This window comes from Stigmatopora argus, chromosome 1, assembly GCF_051989625.1.
Source record: "Stigmatopora argus isolate UIUO_Sarg chromosome 1, RoL_Sarg_1.0, whole genome shotgun sequence".
Lineage (NCBI taxonomy): Eukaryota > Metazoa > Chordata > Actinopteri > Syngnathiformes > Syngnathidae > Stigmatopora > Stigmatopora argus.
The window spans coordinates 29,722,262-29,745,955 of record NC_135387.1 but is presented as its reverse complement, the minus strand read 5'-3'; the positions used below and the strand labels follow the sequence as shown (position 1 = coordinate 29,745,955).

The 23,694-nt window shown below is 37.2% G+C and overlaps 1 protein-coding gene across 3 annotated transcripts in view; it reads left to right on the top strand.

The window, feature by feature from the left end:
• rerea (arginine-glutamic acid dipeptide (RE) repeats a) overlaps window positions 1-23,694 on the top strand; it is a 188,663-nt gene that overhangs the window by 31,235 nt on the left and 133,734 nt on the right. For 2 of the 3 annotated variants that reach the window (XM_077615591.1, XM_077615578.1), the window contains exon 1: window positions 17,130-17,626. The exons of the other annotated variant lie outside the window; for it this stretch is intronic. The gene's annotated coding sequence lies outside the window, so the exon portion shown is untranslated. Of the gene's footprint in view, window positions 1-17,129; window positions 17,627-23,694 lie in introns of those variants that run through there. 3 annotated transcript variants of the gene reach the window in all.

Here is a 23,694-nt window from a genome sequence, read left to right as displayed (position 1 = left end):
TGACATGTGTGGAGTTTGCATGGTTTCCCCGGGGCTGAGTGGCTTTTCTCCGGGTTCTCCGGTTTCCTCCCACATCCCAAAAAACAAACACGCTAGGCTAATTATACACTAATTTGTCCCTGGCCATGTGTGATTAGTTTTGTCTCATTGCGCCTTGATTGACATGTGTGGAGTTTGGATGGTTTCTCCGGGTCTGAGTGGGTTTTCTCCGGGTACTCCGGTTTCTTCCCACATCCCAAAAACATGCATGCTAGGCTAATTTAGCAGTCAAAATAAGTGGTTGGTTGTTTGTCTCATTCTGCCCTGCCATTGGCTGGCCACCGATTCAGCGTGGGTTTTCCCCGGGTACTCCGGTTTCCTCCCACATCCCAAAAACAAGCACGCTAGGCTAATTGTACACTAATTTGTCCCTGGCCATGAGTGTGATTGGTCGTTTGTCTCGTTGCGCCTTGATTGGCATGTGTGGAGTTTCCATGTTCTCCCCGGGCCTGAGTGGGTTTTCTCTGGGTACTCCGGTTTCCTCCCACATTCAAAAAACAAGCAGGTTATTTTATTTGTAGGCTAATTTGTCCTTAGCTAAGAGTGATTGGTTGTTTGTGTCATTGTGCCCTGTGATTGGCTAGCCACCAGTTGGGGTTAGCTGGGATAGGCTCCAGCACCCCCTGCATGCTAGATAAAGCGGTTCAGAAAATGAGATGAGAGAAGAGTTTGACCATAGACACGAAAAATGATTTTTAACTAGATCTGGGCGATATGACAAAAATTGTTATTACGATTAAAAAAAATAGATAAATTAATAAATCAGTCAAAATTGATAATTATCACCTTAAATATTTTTTCTTTGAAATTTGAAAATTCATACTTATTTGATAAGTAAATAAGTTTTTTACTTTCCTCATGATTCAATTATGAAAGTAATTGTTACTTTATAAAAAAAGAATATAAAATATGATTTTTTTTTAAATATATTTTTGTGTTGTGCATTAAATATGCAGAAAATTTGACATATTTGCATTAAAACCAAAAGTTGCTATGCAATATGAAATAAATAAAATTTGCGTTCATGCTCCATGTTAGCTCCTATATTGCTAATCATGCTAAAAACATATTTTCAAGCGCGTTGCCGTGCAAATAAAGGTACGACTGAATTGTATTTTCCTCTCTGTTTTTTGGCTGGTGTGCCTTACTTAGGCAACTTATAGTCTAAGAAATACGGTAAATTATAGTCATCTCGTTTGAGACATTTTTCATGCATGTGGTGTGTGTGTGTGTGCGTGTGTGTGTTGTGTGTGTCCTCCTTCCCGTCGGTGTTTCTCCGGCGGACTGTCGTTTTTGTCAATACTTGTCGAGAGCCAGTGAGCTCGGAGGTGAATGCAGTCAAGGTTAGTCAACAATGGCTCATGACACCTCAGCGCCGAGCGACTAACACTGGCCCCTCCCCCGAAGAAATGTTTCTATTCTTGCCCACTGGACCTTTTGCTACCTTTGTCTACCTGCCCTTGGTGCTTGCTCTCAACCATGTGATCATTGTTAAGATATCTTGTCCTACTCGGCTTCCTCAAAACACCACCGAAACAGACATTAAATAATCGAGCTTTGGCTCGGAATGCATTAAATAACTCCATAAACGATGCAGTACTCTCTCACTACCAGTAGGTGTCCGTTTCATTGCCGTTACAGTTTTTGATTTTAGTATTTTTAGCAGCCATACCAAATTAGCAGGGTTAGCAGTGGTTCCTGACTTGGGCGAGGGTTGAAGTTACCCAATAGATAATAATAATAATAATAAATAAATCATGAATAAATAAGTCATTCTTTATTATTTATTGCTGATTTATTTATTATTATTTATTGAATTGAATTGAAGGGTCTTGTCAAATACCAGGTTAGCTGACGGGTTTGCTAATTGGCTACTATTAACATATATATATATATATATGTATATATGTGTATATATATATGTATATATATATGTATGTATATATATGTATGTATATATATATGTATGTATATATATATGTATGTATGTATATATATATGTATATATGTATGTGTATATATATGTATATATATATATGTCTATATGTATATATATGTCTATATGTATATATGTGTATATGTATATATATGTATATATGTATGTATATGTATGTGTATATATATATATGTGTATATGTGTATATATGTATATATGTATATATATGTATATATGTGTATATATATATATATATGTATATATGTGTATATATATATGTATATATGTGCATATGTGTATATATGTATATATATATGTATGTATATATGTATATGTATGTGTATATATATATATATGTTCAATTAACGTGTTAATGTTTATTAATGTGCTGTCCCTTATTAAATAATTCAATCAAATCAAATATCGTGCGGCCCGGTGGATGAGTGGTTAGCGCATCTGCATCACAGCTCTGGGTTCCTGGGTTCAAATCCAGGTTGGTCCATCTGTGTGGACTTTGCATGTTCTCCCTTGGCCGGCGTGGGTTTTCTCCGGGTACCCCGGTTTCCTCCCCTAAAAACATGCACGCTAGGCTAATTTAGCAGTCAAAATTGGCCCCAGATTTAAGTGGTTGGTTGTTTGTCTCATTCTGCCCTGTGATTGGCTGGCCACCGATTCAGGGTTTCCCCCCTGCCTGGTCCGCTGGGATAGGCTCCAGCACCCCCGTGACCCTAGTAAGGATAAAGCGGTTCAGAAAATGAATCAAATCAAATGAAATGTTTTGGATGAAATCCGTCTTTCTCTTCAATCTGTGATAATGAAGGCGCTAAGATTCTGCTATCTATTAGCATGTTAGCATGTAGCATGTCAGCTTGCAGTGCACTCTCTTGTATCTTTCTCAATCTCTTTCACTCTGGCGCACAATCATACTCGCATGCGCGCACACGGCGAGTAAATGTTAGCTTCTTCATGCATTATGCAAAATATGTTCATCCACACATGCCGTTAGCGCGTCAGCACTTCGGAACAACATCACGTTAGCGCACACCTGGAGGCTATTTTTACGCCGTGTTTGCATGTGTGTCGATGCTTCGTTTATTTAGTCCAAACTATGAGCCATTATGGCGGCTTATTGTAAAATGATATTCAACATTATGTTCTCTGAGTTATGAAATCATTTTTTTTCCAACACAATTTAGCATTGAAATACGGATAATTAGCATTCAATGCGGGATTAGCATGTAGCTGGTAGTCGTAGCCATCATGGCGTTTATATATTTTTAGATTTTTGAACTAAAAACACAGAAAAAAATGGATTAAAAAATTACAATTCTTGATTTAAAAGAGGGGAAATCAGGAAATTTAATATACATTGGACCATTTTAGATATATTTAAATTTTTTCAATATAAATTGATTAAAAGAACTGGATTCAAAGCCCTGAATAGTCAGTTTTTTATAGATCTAAACAATGTTTATTTTAGCTTTTTTAATATATTTTTAGATTTTACAAAATGATTTTTGAACTAAAAACACAGATAAAATGGATTAAAAAATGACAATGATTGATTTAAAAGGGGGAAAAATCAGGAAATTTAATATACATCGGACCATTTTAGATATAATATCTAGATTAAATAAATTAGATTAGATAAAACAGAAAGTTGGCACTCATGATTTACTTCCCCGGGCCACACAAAATGATGCAGCGGGCCAGATTTGGCCCCCGGGCCGCCACTTTGACACCTGTACCCTATACAGTCCATTTTGTCACTGGAAATAAAGCACTCGCAAGGAAATAGATTTATCTTCACTGCCAAGATTCCATTTTTTATAATTCTTACGTTCTTCCACAGTCAAGCAGTTTTGATTTTGACCACTAGGGGGTCGGAAGGGCAAAGCACAGTTAAGTGGCTACTCTAAAAAAACGGATTTTACCCGATCACTCCTGTAAATAGAAAAAAAAATCGGGTATCACAGCCTGAATGAGTTGCATTCATTACTTTTTTTTGTCGGTGCTGGACTTGCGAAGTCATTTTTCTGGGTCTTTGTCATGCCACATGTCGGGGGAGGGAAAGGGGGTCTTAAACTGTTAAAATGGCCTTGAATGATTTTTCAAAGGTGTTCGTCTCTCTCGTAATGGCTTTGCGGATTCTTCTTATCTCCAAACTCTCGGCGAATAACCGGTGCCGTAAGCAGCCGGGGGTGATGGAGTAATTGATTTTACAATAAGCACAGCGACAAAAGAACTCGCGAGTCATTCATGAATGAGAGCGATTCGCTAAGACGGAAGGGCGGACTGTTCAATAGAATTATCCAAATGGGAAATATTTCCGTTATTGATCACTTTCAATTAATAGTGGCTAGTATTTATTCACCATGGACATGAATTGAATTGAATGCTTTTATTGTTATTATAGCTGTATAATTAGATTTAAAGCTTTCACCACCAAGGTGCACAAATGACAACAAATAAACAGACAAATAAATAAGTAATCACATAAGTAATCACATAAGTAGTCGCATTGTAAATAAATAGGGAAGTGCACAAATACCAAGAAATAAACAGACAGACAAATAATAATATAAATTATAAATATAATAATATATATATCAATATATAACTAATAAATAAGTCATAAATAAGTAATAAGTAATCACATAAGTAGTGGCATTGTAAATAAGTAGGGAAGTGCACAAATACCAACAAACAAACAAACAAACATACAGATAAATAATCAATAAATAACAATAAATAAGTAATTAATAATTACTCACATTAGTAGTCGAACATAAATAAGTAGGGAAGTGTACAAATACCAACAAACAAACACAGATAATAATCAATCCAAAGTAATAAATAAATAAGTAGTCAACATAAATAAGTAGTCAACATAATAAATAAGTAGTCGACATAATAAATAAGTAGTTGACATAATAATTAGTAGTCGACATAATAAATAAGTTGTCGACATAATAAATAAGTAGTCAACATAATAAATAAGTAGTCGACATAATAAATTAGTAGTCTGACTACTTATTTATTATGTTGACTACTTATTTATTATGTCGACTACTGTAGTCGACATAATAAATAAGTAGTCGACATGATAAATAAGTAGTCGACATGATAAATAAGTAGTCGACATAAAAATTAAGTAGTCAACATAATAATTAAGTAGTCAACATAATAATTAAGTAGTCAACATAATGATTAAGTAGTCAACATAATGAATAAGTAGTCGACATAATGAATAAGTAGTCGACATAATGAATAAGTAGTCGACATAATTACTAAGTAGTCGACATAGTAAATAAGTAGTCACCATAGTAGATAAGTAGTCACCATAGTAGATAAGTAGTCAACATAGTAGATAAGTAGTCAACATAGTAGATAAGTAGTCAACATAGTAGATAAGTAGTCAACATAGTAGATAAGTAGTCAACATAGTAAATAAGTAGTCAACATAATAATTAGTAGTCAACATAATAATTAGTAGTCAACAGAATAAATAAGTAGTCAACATAATAAATAAGCAGTCAACATAATAAATAAGCAGTCAACATAATAAATAAGTAGTCAACATAATAAAGAAGTAGTACAGTAATCCCTTGAATATTAATGTAGACCAAACATGGCCGCGATAATTGAAAAATCACGAAGTAGAGTCACCCTATTATAACTTTTTTTATTGAGTCATAGTAGCAAAAGTGGCTTCAGCTTACAAATTTCAGTGTGGATTTTCACATTTTTATAAAAATACAATTAAAAAAATTTAATAGCCGCAAAAACTAGTGAATTCACTATAAGTGAAGACACGTTAATTGAGGGATTACTGCAGTCTACACAATAAAAAAGTAGTAGTCAACATAATTGAATTCTTTGTAAAACTACTCTGTCTGAACATAATTGTTATGATATTGGACACTAGATCCTACTTCCCCTCTTTTTTATTTGAATTTTTTTAAATTATGATGACTATTATTTTGAATTCAACTGTTGCAGATGTAGTCTTTGTCCATAAGGTGGCAGTAGATGGAGGAGCCTCAGCAATGCTCACTCTGTAAAACGGTCACAAGACAACGACAGGCCTTCTGTCTTTATCACTTCCACGATCGCGGCCTTTTATTTTCTCCAAATCTATTCCTGCTCAAGTCCGTGGTGTGAAGTATTGAAGGGTTCTTTTTGTGAACATGTGATTTTGAAGGCTAATTTCTTGCCTTTTGGTTGTTGGATTCATTTGTGACGACGTCATTTCACTTGCTTTATGGCTTCGGCAAAACATCATGTTGACACAGTCTTGCAGGCTTTGTTCATGGTAAGTTGATCTCACGTGGGCGGGCCCACTTCATTTCACTCACTGGCTGCCTTTCACGGTGATAGCTACTGCTACTACTACTACTACCAAAGGTCGATCTAATGCACATGTGTTAAAGTGGTGGCCCGCTGCATCATTTTGTGTGGCCAGGGAAAGTAAATCATGAGTGTTGACTTTCTGTTTTAGGATCAAATTCAAATGAAGAGTATAGATGTATATTACATTTCCTGATTTTTCCAGTGCATCTTTAATACAACCCCTACTACTACTACCACTACTACTACCCCTACCACTACTACTACCTCTACCACTACTACTACCCCTACCACTACTACCAGTACTACCACTACTATTACCACCCCCACTACCACTACTACCACTACTACCACCACTACGACTACCACTAGTACCACTACTACTACCACTAGTACCACTACTACTACCACTACCACTACTACCAGTGCTACCACTACTACTACCAGTACTACCACTACCACCACCACCACTACTACTACCAGTACTAACACTACTACTACTACCACTACAACTCCCACTACTACTACCAGTACTACCACTACCACCCCCACTACTACTACCAGTACTACCACTACTACTACTACCACTACCACACCCACTACTACCACTACCACCACCACTACTACTACCACCACCACTACTACTACCACTACTACTACTACCACTACTACCCCCACTACTACTACTACCACGACTACTACTACCACCACCACTACTACTACCATTACTACCACTACTACTACCACCACTACTACTACCACTACTACTGCGTCTTATAATCTTGCGCGCCTTATATGTGAAACACATGTTATTGGATTGGATTGGATTGGATTGGATAACTTTATTCATCGCGTATTCGGGAAATTTCGTTGTTCCAGTGGCAAGAGGGTGAGGATGCAGGAATAGGAAAGGCATTTTAGACATAAATAGATAGGTAATAGATAGGTAATAAGTAGGTCAAGAAATAAATACATGAATAAATATATAATTAAGTAAGCGTGTTGAGGTAAGCGACCTGTATGTAATCGAGAGGTAAGCGACCGGTATCCACAACAGCGGAAAGACAAATTACAAGTCCGTAACTTACACTTATTTAGGTCTTTTGCCGATTAAATGTAGCTTATGGAGAAGCACCATCAATTTCGTCACACGCAGTTTCTGCGTGTGATGACAAGTAGGCTTTTTTGTGTTGTGGTAATGACGACATGGCCTATGTCCGATTATTATTATTATTATTATTATTATATACATACATACATACATACACATAAATGTACATGCATGCATACGGTAGGTCTTAACACACAGCCATTTTTTTGTTAAAGAGCCTGACAGCTGATGGGAGGAAGGATCTGCGGAAGCGCTCCTTCCTGCAATGAGGGTGCCGCCATTATGCGGCCATTCATTGAATTCGCGCCTTTTAGTGGGGAAAATACGGTCCGTTTTCTTGTTTAAAACACCTCAAAATAATGAAATTAGTCAATTTTCCCCCCTGTTTAATAAACAAGAGCCTTTCTGCCAGTATGGACGTGATCACGCGCAGCCCACACTTTTCACAAGTATTTACAAATCAGTGATTTGAGCCTCGTTCGTGTCTTATTAAGATCTGGTCACTCGCCAGCCGAGATGAAACCCACTCAAAAAAAGGGGTAAATGGAGTTAGCTTAGCACAAGTCACGCTGGCCAAAATCTTTCGCGATGAACTTTCCTTCTCTTGGCAAAGGGAAACGAGGCACACGCCGTCCGCAAGTGTCTTTATTTTTTTTCCCGGGTGTTTGCAAGGCAGCCAAGTGGGAGCGCCAATCGCTTTGTAAACAAGATATCTGCGCGAGCCGAGACCTCGCGCCGATTGCCTGAAGGGAAATGCCATTCCTTGGCTTTATGTGCCCGTTGCGCTCTGCTAATGCTCATAAATGAAGCTTCTGTCATGATTAGAAACCGTCTCGCTGGACGCCTTCCAACGGACATCTTGATTTTCCCTCAGATTTTAGCAACACCTAATGGGGCTACTCAAAGATATTAACTAGATTACCACCTTTCCCGTATTTTACGGACTATAGATGCTCTTCTTTCATAGTTTGGCTGGGTCTGCGACCAATACCGATGTACGATTTACCGTATTTTCTCGCATATAAGCCGTATTTGTAACAAAAAAAATGATGACTGAATCCAGGGTGTGGCTTATATGCGCATAAATTAGAATTGATATGCACAAAACTGCAAGGTGACAAAGAAGAAATACTATGACACCCTTAACACCATGGCGCCATTACGCCATGACGCCATAACGCAAGACAATGCGGACGATACGGTCATTTATTTCAAAATAGAGAAAAGATAAACAGATAAAATGCGAAACAAAATTAATTTTGACGTCTATGAATGAAAATCAAGAAAATAATTAAGCGTATCTTGCATAAAACGTGAAAAAAACTACTTATGACTGCCATTGCTCGCTCAGGGTGCCGCCATCTTACCTAGGGATGACAAACTAAACCACTAGGGAGACTTCCTGGTTGTACTGGTCACATGACTTGCTTTTTGAATTTGTCTACATGCAGGCCACGCCCTTTCGGAATGAGCAATCCAGCAAACGATACTTTCGATTCATACAAAATCTCAGAAATATGATTTTTCTTAAGATTTTCCCTTCAAAGTATAACACATTTGTACTCCCTATTAAAACCATGAATATGGAGGTGAACATTGGGAATCAGGGGGCGGCTTATACGAGGGAAATTGTAAAATTCAACCTTTTTAAGGCAATTTTAAGAGTACGGCTTGGACGCGGAGGTGGCTAATATGCGGGAAAATATGGTAATTATTATTTCAAAATAGGGAAAAAAAACAGAAACGCTTAACAAAATTATTTTTTATGTCTATGAATGAAATTCTCCATCTGGAAAAACTGTCCGAATACGATACGAGCAATCCAGCGGAAGGTAAAAAAAAGTCGCCTTCCCGTATTATTTCTCGTTTTGCGCAGATTTAGTCACGTGTCAGAGACCTCCCCAAACGCACCACCTACCACCATAAAGCAAACCTTGCTCTCAGTTTACAAGTCTGTTCCTTTTCCAACCAACCCCCGCCCCCCTCGCCGCACCTCCAGCACCACCTCAACTTGTCGACTCATCCCTGGTGAATGTATTAAATGAAGTTACAAGATAGGAGTACTTAAGAGGCCAGGGCCTCTGAGCTTTCTCCCAAGCTTGGCTCGCTCATCCATGTCTGTTTCCGACCACCAAACCCCCATCTTGTTTCACATTCTGGCCGCACTATTACCGTATTTTCTGACATATACGCCGCATTTGTCACTAAAATAAAGATGACTGAATCCAGGGTACGGCTTATATGCGCACAAATTAGACTTGACATGCACGAAACTGCAAGGCGACAAAAGACAAAACACTATGACACCCTTAACACCATGGCGCCATTATGCCATGACGCCATCACGCAAGACAATGCGGCCGATACGGTCCTTTATTTCAAAATAGAGAACATAAACAGATAAAATGCTAATAAACAAAGTTTATTTTGACGTCTATGACTGAAATTCAAGAAAAAAATGAAACTCATCTTGCATAAAACAAAACAATTCACTTACTTATGCCTGCCATTGCTCAGGGCGCCGCCATCTTACCTAGGGACGACAAACTAGACCACTACGTACACACTTCCTGGTTGTACTGCTCACATGACTTCCTTTTAAAATTTGTATTGAATTTGGCTTCCAACCAATCCTTTCGATTCATACAGTATCTCAGAAATAACACGTGCGACCATTTTTCTTAAGATTTTCCCTTCAAATTAACACATTTGTACTCCCTATTAAAACCATGAATACAGATGTGAAAAATGTTGGATCAGGCGCGGCTTATATGCGCACAAATTCGACTTGACATGCACAAAACTGCAAGGCGACAAAAGACGAAATACTATGACACCCTTAACGCCATGGCGCCATTACGCCATGACGCCATAACGCAAGACAATGCAGCCGATACGCTCATTTATTTCAAAATAGAGAAAGGATAAACAGATAAAATGCTAAAGAAAATTGATTTTGACACTTACGAATAAAATTCAGGAAAAAAAAACATATTTTGCATAAAACGTGAAAAAAAAATTAAATCTGTGCCTCCCATTGCTCGCTCAGGGCGCCACCATCTTACCTAAAGATGACAAACGAGACCGTGACGGACACACTTCCTGGTTGTACTGCTCACATGACTTCCTTTTTGAATTTGTCTACGTGCAGGCAACAAATTTTTTGAGTGCAATCCAAAATCCACGAAACTGCAAGGTGACAAAAGACACCCTAACGCCATGGCGCCATTACGCCATAACGCAAGACAATGCGGCCGATACGCTCATTTATTTCAAAATAGAGAAAGGATAAACAGATAAAATGCTAAAGAAAATTAATTTTGACATTAATGAACACAATTCAAGAAGAAAATAAACCATATTTTGCATAAAACGTGAAAAAAACGACTTCTTTTTTGAATTTGTCTACGTGCAGGCCACACCCTTTCGTAATGTGCAATCTAGCAGACGATTTATAAAGTATCTCAGAAATACCACATACGACCATTTTTCATAATTATTTCCCTCCAAATTAACACATTTGTACTCCCTATTAAAACCACGAATATGGAGGTAAAAAATTGTGAACCGGGGCGGCTTATATGCGAGAAATAGTCAAATTCAATGATTTTAAGGCAATTTTAAGGGTACGGCTTATACGTGAGAAATGGTCAAATTCAATGATTTTAAGGCAATTTTAAGGGTACGGCTTATACGCGGAGGCGGCTAATATGCGAGTAAATACGCTACTCGCGGGATCGCAACGGGTTGTTTGAATAGACACAGTCAGCTTCCCGGATACGTGCTCAGGCCCGTAGAAATGCGGAGCGCCTCGCGTGTAACCGTGCCGCTTGTCTCCTTTCATTATCGGTTAATGGCGCCCGAGTTGACAGAGCCGTGCGATAAACGGAGGAGCCGCCAAATCCTGGAGGCGGAGTTCTCGCCGACCCGATAATGGGATCTCGGCCGCCGGGGGTGGGGAATTGGCGCCGGCGGGCGCAAAACCGGGCGGCTTTCCTTGTTACCGGCCGACGCGAAGATCCACTTTGAGATGTCACGGCGCCACCCGGTGTTGTGCGGTATCATTTTTTAGATTAACCTGGTGTGGTGTGTGTAAATATTTCTTTAGATAGATAAGTGCGTGTTGGGTAACAACATCCTGTCGAGGAAGCCGTTGATTTGGGAACGAGTTTTGACGGACAGGACAGAAATGTAAAGGAGCGGCGGCCATGTTGGAAAGAATAAGTTCCGGTTTATATCGGATAAGAGGAGGAAATTATGTTGGGAAATTATAAATGTTGGGTATTATTATTTGACAAATTGAACTGAATGCTTTTATTGTCATTAAACGAGTATAATGAGATTTTAAAGCTTCATTACAAAGTGCATAAATAACAACAACAAACAAACAGGCAAATAAATAAGCAGTCAATAATAAATACATAATCAATAAATAAGTAATAAATAAATTAGTTACCCCACAAGATAACCATATCAAAAATTCAAACAAACAAATGAACAGATAAATAATCAGTAAAAAATAATACAAAAATAATCCATAAATAATAAGTAATAACTACATAAGTAGTTAACACAATATGTAGTCAATAACATAAATAAGTAGGGAAGTGCACAAATAACATGAAATTAAGAAATGAACAGATCAATAATAAATGATAAAAAGTGATAACCAATGAATAACAAATATTACAAAAAAATCCATAAATAACAATAAATAATAATTCATACATAAATAAGTAGGTAAGTGCACAAATAACATCAAACAAACAAATGAACAGATCACTAATGAATGATAATAAAAAAAAAATCAATAAATAACAATAAATATTTTTAAAAAAATCCATAACCATAAATAATACATTAATAATCAATAAAAAATAACCTGCACGTAGACAAATTGAAAAAGGAAGTCACGTGATCAGTACAACCAGGAAGTGTCTCCGTAGCGGTCTAGTTTGTCATCCTTAGGTAAGATGGCGGCGCCCTGAGCACAAGTTTTCTTTTTTTTCATGTTTTATGCAAATATGTCGTATATTTTTCTTGAATTTCATTCATAGACGTCAAAATAAATGTCGTTTACCGTTTTATCTGTTTATCTTTTCTCTATTTTGAACCAAATGACCCTATCGACCGCATTGTCTTGCGTTATGGCGTCATGGCGTAACGGCGCCATGGCGTTAAGGGTGTCATAGTATTTCGTCTTTGTCTCCTTGCACTTTCATGCATGCCAACTCAAATTTGTGCGCATATAAGCCGTACCCTCAATTCACTCATCATTTTTCTAGCGACAAATCCGACCTATATGCCATAAAATACGGTAATTGTTCCAGAATCCTTCAATCGGCGCCGAGGAGAACGTCAAGCGTTTCATTTGTGACAAGTCACTCCTTTGTGTACACTTGCCTAAATCACCTTCCATGTAAAATTGGTGCGTACGTGGGGGTGCAGGATGACCACCAGAGTGGCAAATAGTCCCTTAGAAGCGCTTGTGCATAGTAGAAAGCACCCCACCCCCTCGACTCTATTGAAAAGGAGACGGCCAACATGGTTTGTAGGACAATGAAGCCCCCCCGTGCTTCCCCAATACACACACACACTTGAACACACATACACACACACACTTACACACACAACATCAAGCCTCCACTCAATTTCTATTGATCTTCCCTGCCGTCTCTCCCGCTCCTGTTTGGCTTCCGTGAAGAAAAAAAACACGAAGCCATCGCGCTGACTATTTGCTTTGGTTAATTGGATTCTGACAGCGATCCGATATCGTCTTTAAGACAATGAAAATGTGTCAAAGCACCTGCGCCGTGGAAGGGAAGGACGGCGGACTGCTGTTATTTCATAAGTTAGCGCTACCCTTGGTTGCGTCCTGCTGTTTTTCCGTTCGACAAAGCAAATTGTCGCTCGGCCGTGGAAAAGCGGAGATGGAGACGTCGGCGGTGTTGGAAATGGACTCGTCACGTGGTTTGACCCCCGCCTAGTTTTTTAATGGGCGAGGGTGACTAATTAATTCATTATCCGGATATGCAAATGAGCTCTTGGAGGCTGAACAGGATTCATTTGCTTCAAGACAGAATCATGCTCATGTATTGTTACTGGAAGACAGAGACTATTTATACACACAATCTATCTATGTATGTGTATATATGTATATTTGTATGTATATATATACTTAAATATACATATAAATATGTATGTGTATATATGTGTATATGGGTATATATGTGTATGTGTATATATCTGTATATGCGTACATGTGTATATATATATGTGTGTGTATGTATATATATATGTGTGTGTATATATATATATATATATATACACACATATACATATATATATACACATATACATATATACACATATACATATATATATATATATATATACATATATATACACATATACATATATATACACATATACATATATATACACATATACATATATACACATATATGCATATACAGATATATACGCATTCACATATATACCCATATACACATATATACCCATATACACATATATACACATATACATATATATATATATACACACACGTATACACATGTATACACACGTATACACATATATACACATGTATGCACATATATACACATATACATATATATATATACACATATATATACACACACACATATATATTCATATACATATATACACAAAACATACGCATACATATACATACGCATACATATACATACGCATACATATACACATACATATGTATACATATACACATACATACATATGTATACATATACACATACATACATATGTATACATATATATATGTATATATATATATATATATATATATATATATATATATATATATATATATATATATATATATGTATATATGTATGCATATATGTGTGTGTATACGTGTGTATGTATGTGTGTATGTGTATATATTGAATTAATTGGTTCCCTTTTTTCGAAGTGCACAAATAACAACAACAAACAAACAGACAAATACATAATCAATAAATACAATATAGTAGATGTTCTGCTTGATGAATTTGTGTTGTAAACAATTGAGAAAAGGTCATTTGTCTTCCTGTAATAAACAAGGCGGGGCACCAAGTGAGATGCGTCAATCAATAAATCAATTTCATCGATAAGACAGTCCCGTTAATACAGTGCACATTAGTGAAGGCTATTAGAGAAGTGCAAAATGTCTTGTTTCTAAAAGGCTCACGCCGGCTGCTTTGTTTTGGAGGGGCAACAACTGATGACTATCGACGTGTGTATTTGATTCGGGCATTTTTTCTGAATCGTTCATTGTGGGGCATTGTTGACGTTACTCATCAAAAGAGATCTTCAAAATGTAAAAGTCACTCTAAACTGGGTAGTCTTTCAAAATGGAAAAACTGGTTTGAAAATTGTTGGCTCGCGTCTGGTTTCGGAATTGTCAAAAGCGATTGGACGTCTAGCACCGCCAATGGCACTGAAGTATGAGAGTTCACGGGTTTTAAATTGGTCTGATGAGTTAAATATTATATATATATATTTTTAAAAACATGGGGTCATAACCAGTCTGTATTTCTGGTTGTAATTATTTCAAGTCTATTAATTCATTTTTTATTAACAGGGTATTCATTTATGATTGCCCCAAAAAAATCTGAGTAATAAATAATTTAAAAATATCCACATTCATTTAAAACAACAACAACATGGGATCGTTAGCAGTGTGTATTTCTGTTTGTAATAATTTCAACTTCATTAAGTATCTTTTTATTTACATTATATAATGTGTAAATTAATTTAGTGCAAAAAGTTAAAAAATACAAAAAATAATAATTTTTCATAATTTAAAAATATCCACATTTATTTAAAATAAAAACGACAACATGGGGTCGTACCAGTGTTTATTTCTGTTTGTAATAATTTCAACTTCATTAATTATCTTTTTATTTACATTATATAATGTGTAAATTAATTTAGTGCAAAAAGTTAAAAAATACAAAAAATAATAATTTTTCATAATTTAAAAATATCCACATTTATTTAAAATAAAAAGGACAACATGGGGTCGTACCAGTGTTTATTTCTGTTTGTAATAATTTCAACTTCATTAATTATGTTTTTATTTTCATTGCGTAAATTAATTTATTGCAAAAATACAAAAAAATAATATTTTTTATTAATTTAAAAAATCAACTTTCATTAAAAAACAACAACAATACATTCATTAATTATCCTTTTATTTACATTATATCCTTTTATTTACATTATATCCATGTGTAAATTAATTTACTGCAAAAAGTTAAAAAATACAAAAAAAAATATCTTTTAATGATTTAAAAATATCCACATTAATTTAAAAACAACAACAATAAATTCATTAATTATCTTTTTACTTACATTATATCCATGTGTAAATTAATTTTATTGCAAAAAGTTAAAAAATACCAAAAATAATAATTTTGAATAATTCAAAAATATCCACATTCATTAAAAAAACAATCAATTCATTAATTATCTTTTTATTCACATTATATCCATGTGTAAATTATTTTTTATTGCAAAAAGTTAAAAAATACGAAAATTTATAGTTTTTGATATAAAAATATCCACATTCTTTAAAAAAATACAATCAATTCATTAATTATACTTTTATCTACATTATATCCATGTGTAAATTAATTTACTGCAAAAAGTTAAAAAATACAAAAATTAATAATTTTTGATAATTTTAAAAATATCCACATTCATTTAAAAAACATCAATCAATTCATTAATTATCTTTTTATTTACATTATATCCATGTGTAAATTAATTTACTGCAAAAAGTTAAAAAATACAAAAATTAATAATTTTTGATAATTTTAAAAATATCCACATTCATTTAAAAAACATCAATCAATTCATTAATTATCTTTTTATTTACATTATGTCCATGTGTAAATTAATTTTTATTGCAAAAAGTTAAAAAATATCCACATTCATTTAAAAAAACATTCATTAATTATCTTTTTATTTACATTATATCCATGTGTAAATTATTTTTTATTGCAAAAAGTGAAATAATACAAAAATTAATATTTTTCAATAATTTCAAAATATCCACATTCATTTATAAACAACAACATGGGGTCATTGTGTGTATTTCTTTTTATTTACATTGTGTAAATTAATTTATTGCAAAAAGTTAAAAATTCCAGAAATTAATAATTTTTAATATAAAAATATCCACATTCTTTTAAAAAAACAACAATCCATTCATTAATTATCCTATTATTTACATTATATCCATGTGTAAATTAATGTTTATTGCAAAAAAAATAAAAAAAGATTTTTTAAAAATTGCACAAGAATGTATATTTTTTATGTATTTATTACATTGCGACTGCTCATTTCTCCGTGCCATTGACACCGATAGACGTCCAAACCTCCGTCAGCCATGTTCCACTCACAGCAATCTTTCGCCACCAGGGCGAATTAGACGTCTATCACCGTCAAAGTCAGTGAAAAAGCCCAACTATGAATTTTAAATGTTTATTTTTGTCGAATTGGGAGGCGATTTTATCAAAAAGAAGACTAGGTCAGCCATGTGGATGCATGCGTCTGTTGAACAGCTGAGGAGGAAAAGGGGGGGGGCTAGAAAAAGTGTGTGTGTGCGCGTGCGCGTGAAAGAGGCGCGAGAGGAGGAGGGTGTCCGCGTGTGTGTGTGAGTGTAAGTATGTGTGTGTGTGTCTGTGTGGAAAAAAGGAAGCGGAGCCTGTAAACGGCGAACTCGTTGCTTTCCTCTCACCGTCCAAGCAACCGACAACGACGGGCTACTTTTCTTGCTTTTTTGGCGAGGGGGGGCTTTTCCTTCTTCGCCCCTTCTCGTCGTCGATGAAATCCCGACTAGGACGACTTCGGACCGGGCCGAGGGGGCGAGGAGCTACCGCCGAACGAACCCCGCTCTCTTCGGACCTAAAGAGCGAGGTCTTTTGTTGAAACAAGTGCCGCTCGTTTTCGGTTGCTCCGCGTCCCCCCACCACCACCACCACCACCCCCACTGTTTTTTTTTTTTGGTTTGGTCCGTCTGAGAACCGGGCCTGGGTAGGAAGGATTTTCGCGCCGTGAATCGGTTGAGGATTTTCGAGGTCTTTTTTTTTTACTTGTTTGCTGTACCGGTTGGGCTATACCAAGAATCAGCAGACTGGCGGGTGAGTATAGTTTGAATGCGGTGGATGGGGGGGTTTTAGGGGGGTTCTAGGGGGGGTCGTTTGGGCTGCTGGGCTACGTGTGTGTGTGTGTGGAATGAGAACTATCTGATGACTAAAGCCAGGTGGTATTTAAAAAGCTACACTTAGCTTGTTGTGTTTTGTTGTGGAAGTTGGACGCGTCGTTGAAAAACTTGGGTAAACAAATAAAAGCTACGGTGCTATGTTTTCATGCTTGGGTTAAAAATGACGCCTTGTTCATTCATATTTCGGGTTTGGTTAGCCTGGTGGGGGTGCTGGAGTTTATCTTGGGCCCATTTTGCTGGAGGGGTATGGAATGGGGGGGATAGCCAATGGGAGGGCTTGTGGTGGGAGACAAACGACCATTCAGGTTTAAAAACATACCGCAGGGGAGTTTTGTTAGAGGATCTTGGTATGTGTGTATGTTGTAAATACATTTATATAGAGAAATATGTATGTTGTTTTTTAGGATGTGGGTGAAAATACAATCAGAACAGGCCAGGGTTTGAACCCGGGGTTTTAGGAATGCGAGGCAGGCAAGCTAACCACTAGGACACTGTGCTGCTTAGTTTTATCGACTTCATGTTTGATCAGTTATTGTTTTTTCAAAATGTTTTGTTATTAATCGTGTTTACACAAACAATATGAATAATCAAAATATATAAACACAAATGCACTCACGTTCTTTCATCTCATCACATTTTAAAGTTGATTAGTATTTTTAAACATTCATCTTTAACTCATTACTTGACTTTGATAGCGATAAATATCCAATTTATTTCAGCGAAAACGACAATTTAACTGATTTTGTACTTATCTGAGCACTTATTCATGTTGACTACTTATCTATGTTGAGAAATTTGACATACGAGGAAAATTCCGTGCAAATTTTTGCCCAAATACCATGACATAAGAGTGCCCCTACATACGAGAAATTTGAGATACGAGGAAAATTCTGAGCAAATTTTTGCCCTAATACCTTGACATAAGAGTGTCCCAACATACGAAAAATTTGAAATAACGAGCAAAATGCCGAGCAATTTTTTGCCCAAATACCTCGACATAAGAGTGCCCCTACATACGAGAAACTTGAGATACGAGGAAAATTCTGAGCAAATTTTTGCCCAAATACCTTGACATAAGAGTGGCCCTACATACGAGAAACTTGAGATACGAGGAGAATTCTGAGCACATTTTTGCCCTAATAACTTGACATAAGAGTGTCCCAACATACGAAAAATTTGAAATAACGAGGAAAATTCTGAGCAATTTTTTGCCCTAATACCTTGACATAAGAGTGCCCCTACATACTCGAAACTTGAGATACGAGGAAAATTCTGAGCAATTTCTTGCCCAAATACCTTGACATAAGAGTGCCCCTACATACGAGAAATTTGAGATATGAGAAAAAATCTGAGATTTTTTTTGCCCTTAAACCTTGACATATGAGTGCCCCAACATAATAATAATAATAATAATATGAGAAATTTGAGATCCGAGGAAAATTCAGAGCATTTTTTTGCACTAGAACCTTTGAGATACGTTGACTAGTACTTATCTATGATGTTGACTACTTATTTATTGATTATTTATCTCTTTGTTTGTTTGTTATTGTCATTTATGCCCTTTAAATTTAAGCTTTAAATCTCATTATACTTGGATAATGACAATATAAGCATTCAATTCAATTGAAATCCTTCAGCGACGTTGCCGTCCAATCCGTTTGGACGAGGAGGGGGCGGCAGCAAATGGTTGCTGCCGGCCCTCCCGGGCAAGGAATTCAATGAGCGGCGGTTCTCCAAAATGTTTTGGCAATGGGATTACGGTTATTAGAGTGCCATAATGGAAGGGACAGTTGGCGTGAATGGCGTCACGGTTGAAAACTGTTGAAGGACCCCCAGATTAACTTGACTTCCCCCTTCGGCACCCCAGAGGCTGCGAACTCTGGTCCGAGCACATGCGGCTCGCACCGTGGGGTTCAAAAAGAGAAGAGGGGCCATGCCTGTGGCTGAAAAGAGCAAAAAAAGGGGGTGGGGGGCTTTAGTTGGTGGTGATGTGTGTGAATTAAGGGGTGGGGGGTGTTCAGTTGAGGATTTGAAAGCAGACCAAATGATTGGTCTGTCTGAAAGGCAGCTTATCTCATGTTTTTCCTGTGCACGCACTCGTGGTAACATTGAAAAATCCCTCGTCGCGAGGACTGTAATGCCTTGAGATATGAGTGAGGGTCTGGACGTGGGAAATTTGAGTTAAGGGGGGAAAATATTGGGGGAAAAATAATAAGGTGAGAAGTCCATACAGGGGCGTACGTAAGAATGTTACATTTTATTAGAGGTTGTGATTAGTAGATGGGTGGTTGGTACTTTGTGAGGCGAGGTGGTGAAGTAGGATGGTTTTATTTTTGGAGCAATTGCACAAAAAGGGGAGATGCACTGATATACGAGTGTTCTAAAATACGAGAAATTTGAGATACGAGGAAAAATCTGAGTATTTTTTTTACCCTGAGATATGAGAAATTTGAGATGTGTCCAACATATGAGAAATTTGAGATATGAGTGTCCAACATATGAGAAATTTGAGATATGAGCGTACAACATTTGAAAAAATTGAGATATGAGTGTCCCAACATATGAGAAATTTGCGATACGAGCAAAAATCAGAACAAATTTTGCCCTGAGATACGAGTGTCCCTCCCAACATACGAGTAATTTGAGATACGAGCAAAAATCAGAGCACATTTTTGCCCTGAGATATGAGAAATTTGAGATAGGAGCATCCCAACATACAAGAAATTTGAGATACGAGGAAAATTCCGTGCAAATTTTTGCCCTAATACCTTGACATACGAGTGTCCCAACATACGAGAAATTTGAGGTACGACGAAAATTTCAAGTACATTTTTGCCCTAATACTTTGACATAAGAGTGCTCCTACATACGAGAAATTTGAGATAACGATGAAAATTCCGAGCAATTTTTTGCCCTAATACCTTGACATACGAGTGTCCCAACGTACGAGAAATTTGAGATACGAGGAAAATTTCAAGTACATTTTTGCCCTAATACCTTGACATAAGAGTGCACCTACATACGAGAAATTTGAGATAACGATGAAAATTCCGAGCATTTTTTTGCCCTAATACCTTGACATACGAGTGTCCCAACATACGAGAAATTAGAGATATGAGGAAAAATCCAAGCAAATTTTTGCTTTGAGATACCAGACAAATTTGAGATACGAGTATCCCAACATACGAGAAAGACAAACTTGAGATACGAGTATCCCAACATACGAGAAAGACAAATTTGAGATACGAGTATCCCAACATACGAAAAATTTGAAATACAAAATGGTTGCTTATGAGAACGGCATCCCTCTGTATTTCCCCCCGGGCCTGCTTGGGTTTCCTCCGGGTACTCCAGTTTCCTCCCACATCCCCAAAACATGCATGTTAGGCTGATTGGACACTCTAAATTGCCCCTAGCTATGATTGGATGTCCTTTGTCTCCTTGTGCCCTGCGATTGGCTGGCCACTGTTTCATAGTGTCTCCCGAATTTATTTGTATTTAGTTATCTTATATGGCAAAAATTTGGGTTATGAGTGAATTGACATACAAGCTTAGTCCCGAAACGCATGCAGCTCATATCTCAAGGTATTTCTGTATTCCGTGAAAGCACCAAGAAACTCTAAACGGACGGTGCCGCCTCAAAATGGCCGCTGCGGTAAAAACAGTTTCTTACCTCGCGCCCAGCTATTAACTCCGACGTTGCTAATTAAGAGAAGCTAATCTGCAACGCACCCGTGTGTTTTCCCGCGCCACCCGTCGCTTCCCCCACGCCACAAGCGATGAGTAGTGACCTCTAATTTAACGATTGCGGCGCGATTAATCCGCCGGGCTTGCGAGACGACGCGTTATTGGAATATGAAAGAGGGTTGAGCTCTTAAAAACAGCGCTTTTTTAAAGGGTGGACGGTGTTATAAAAAGTGGTGGAGGAATGTCGCCGTGTGTGGCGTTGTGTCAACACCAGGTGCACTTCTCTTTAAACATTTGACTCAGGCGGTCTGCCCGTTTACGATAAGAACGGCGTTCAGTCGTTTCGTCGCCGTGTCGTTGAGAGGCGGAGTTATCTGATCGGTTCACGATTGATGTCGCACGTCGGTGGAAAAGTTGTTAGCGTCGTTGCTAATTGGGATCGTCCGTTCCGTCTTGGCTCGCGTCTGGTTTCGGAATTGTCAAAAGCGATTGGACGCCTAGCACCGCCAATGGCACTGAAGTATGAGAGTTCACGGGTTTTAAACTGGTCTGATGAGTTAAATATATATATATTTTTTACAAACATGGGGTCATAACCAGTCTGTATTTCTGGTTGTAATTATTTCAACTCCATTGATTCATTTTTTATTAAAATTATATTCATTTATTCATTTATGATTGCAAAAAGAAAAAATCAGAGTAATAAATAATTTGAAAATATCCACATTTATTTAAAAAAACAACAACATGGAGTCGTTACCAGTGTGTATTTCTGTTTGTAATAATTTCAAATTCATTAATTATCTTTTTGTTTTCATTATATCATGTGTAAATTAATTTATTGCAAAAAGTTACAATATACAAAAATTATTTTTCTTTAAATTTAAAAATATCCACATTCATTTAAAAAAACAACAACATGGAGTCGTTACCAGTGTGTATTTCTGTTTGTAATAATTTCAAATTCATTAATTATCTTTTTATTTACATTACATCATGTGTAAACTAATTTATTGCAAAAAGTTACAATATACAAAAATTTATATTTTTTTTATTTAAAAATATCCACATTCATTGAAAAAAACAACAACATGGGGTTGTTGTGTATTTCAGTTTGTAATAATTTCAACTTCAGACAATTGATGTCGCATGTCGGTGGAAAAGTTGTTAGCGTCGTTGCTAATTGGGATCGTCCGTTGCAGATTGATTTACTGTTGTCGATCCAGTACTGAAATTTTCATCTCATTTTCTGAGCTGTTTTAGCCTCACTAGGGTCGCGGGGGGTGCTGGAGCCTATCCCAGCTGACTTCGGGCCAGAGGCGGGGGACACCCTGAAAACCGGTGGCCAGCCAATCGCAGGGCACGAGGAGACAAACAACTATTCATGCTCACATTCATAGCTGGGGGTAATTTAGCATACAATTAGCTTAGCATGCATGTTTTTGGAATGTGGGAGGAAACTGGAGTACCCGGAGAAAACCCGCGCAGGAGAACATACAAACTCCATACAGGTGGACCGACCTGGATTTGAATTTGATCCTAAAACAGAAAGTCGGCTCTCATCATTTACTTTCCCGGGCCACACAAAATGATGCTACGGGCCAGATTTGGCCCCCGGGCCGCCACTTTGACACCTGTGCTGTATGTAGTTTAATCCTCAGACACCAGCGCTCCTCACAGTTTCAAAAAATCTCCTTCTAGTCTCCGTTGGAAGGTCGCATTATCCACTCCGTTTCACTTCAGACTGTTAGCATCGCTCGCGCACGCTATTGTTAGCGTTCAATGTGCCAGAAATGCACTCAAACATCGCTTACTAACGTCCGCAGGACTTTAAACGCGGCGTGCACTTTGATCCCGGGTCCACCGTGGCGGTGGCTTCCCGGGGAAGGGGAGGCGAGTCAAAGCAGAAACGCGGGTGAGCAAACGGCTTGTAAACGTTGGAGCGCCGCCTCGGAGGAATCTGACAAGTGTATCAAAGAAGCGGCCGCTTAGAGGCGGTGGAATGTTTGACAGCAGTGGGGGGAAGGAAAAAAAATATTATTTCATGCGCTTACACAACGGCCGTGTTGGGGTTGCCATTTTTTTGTTACCGTGACAGCCACTTGCTGCTGGAAAGAAAATACTTGAGATTTTTTTTTTCCCCTTTCATATGATGTCATCTCATTGGTGGAAAGAAATTTGTAGGTGACGCAATGTGGATTCTTTCAAATGGCCAAAATCCAGCGGGATCCGCCTTTATGCATATTTTTATGTTACTGTATTTCCGGACTATAAGTCGCACTCTTACATAGTTTGACT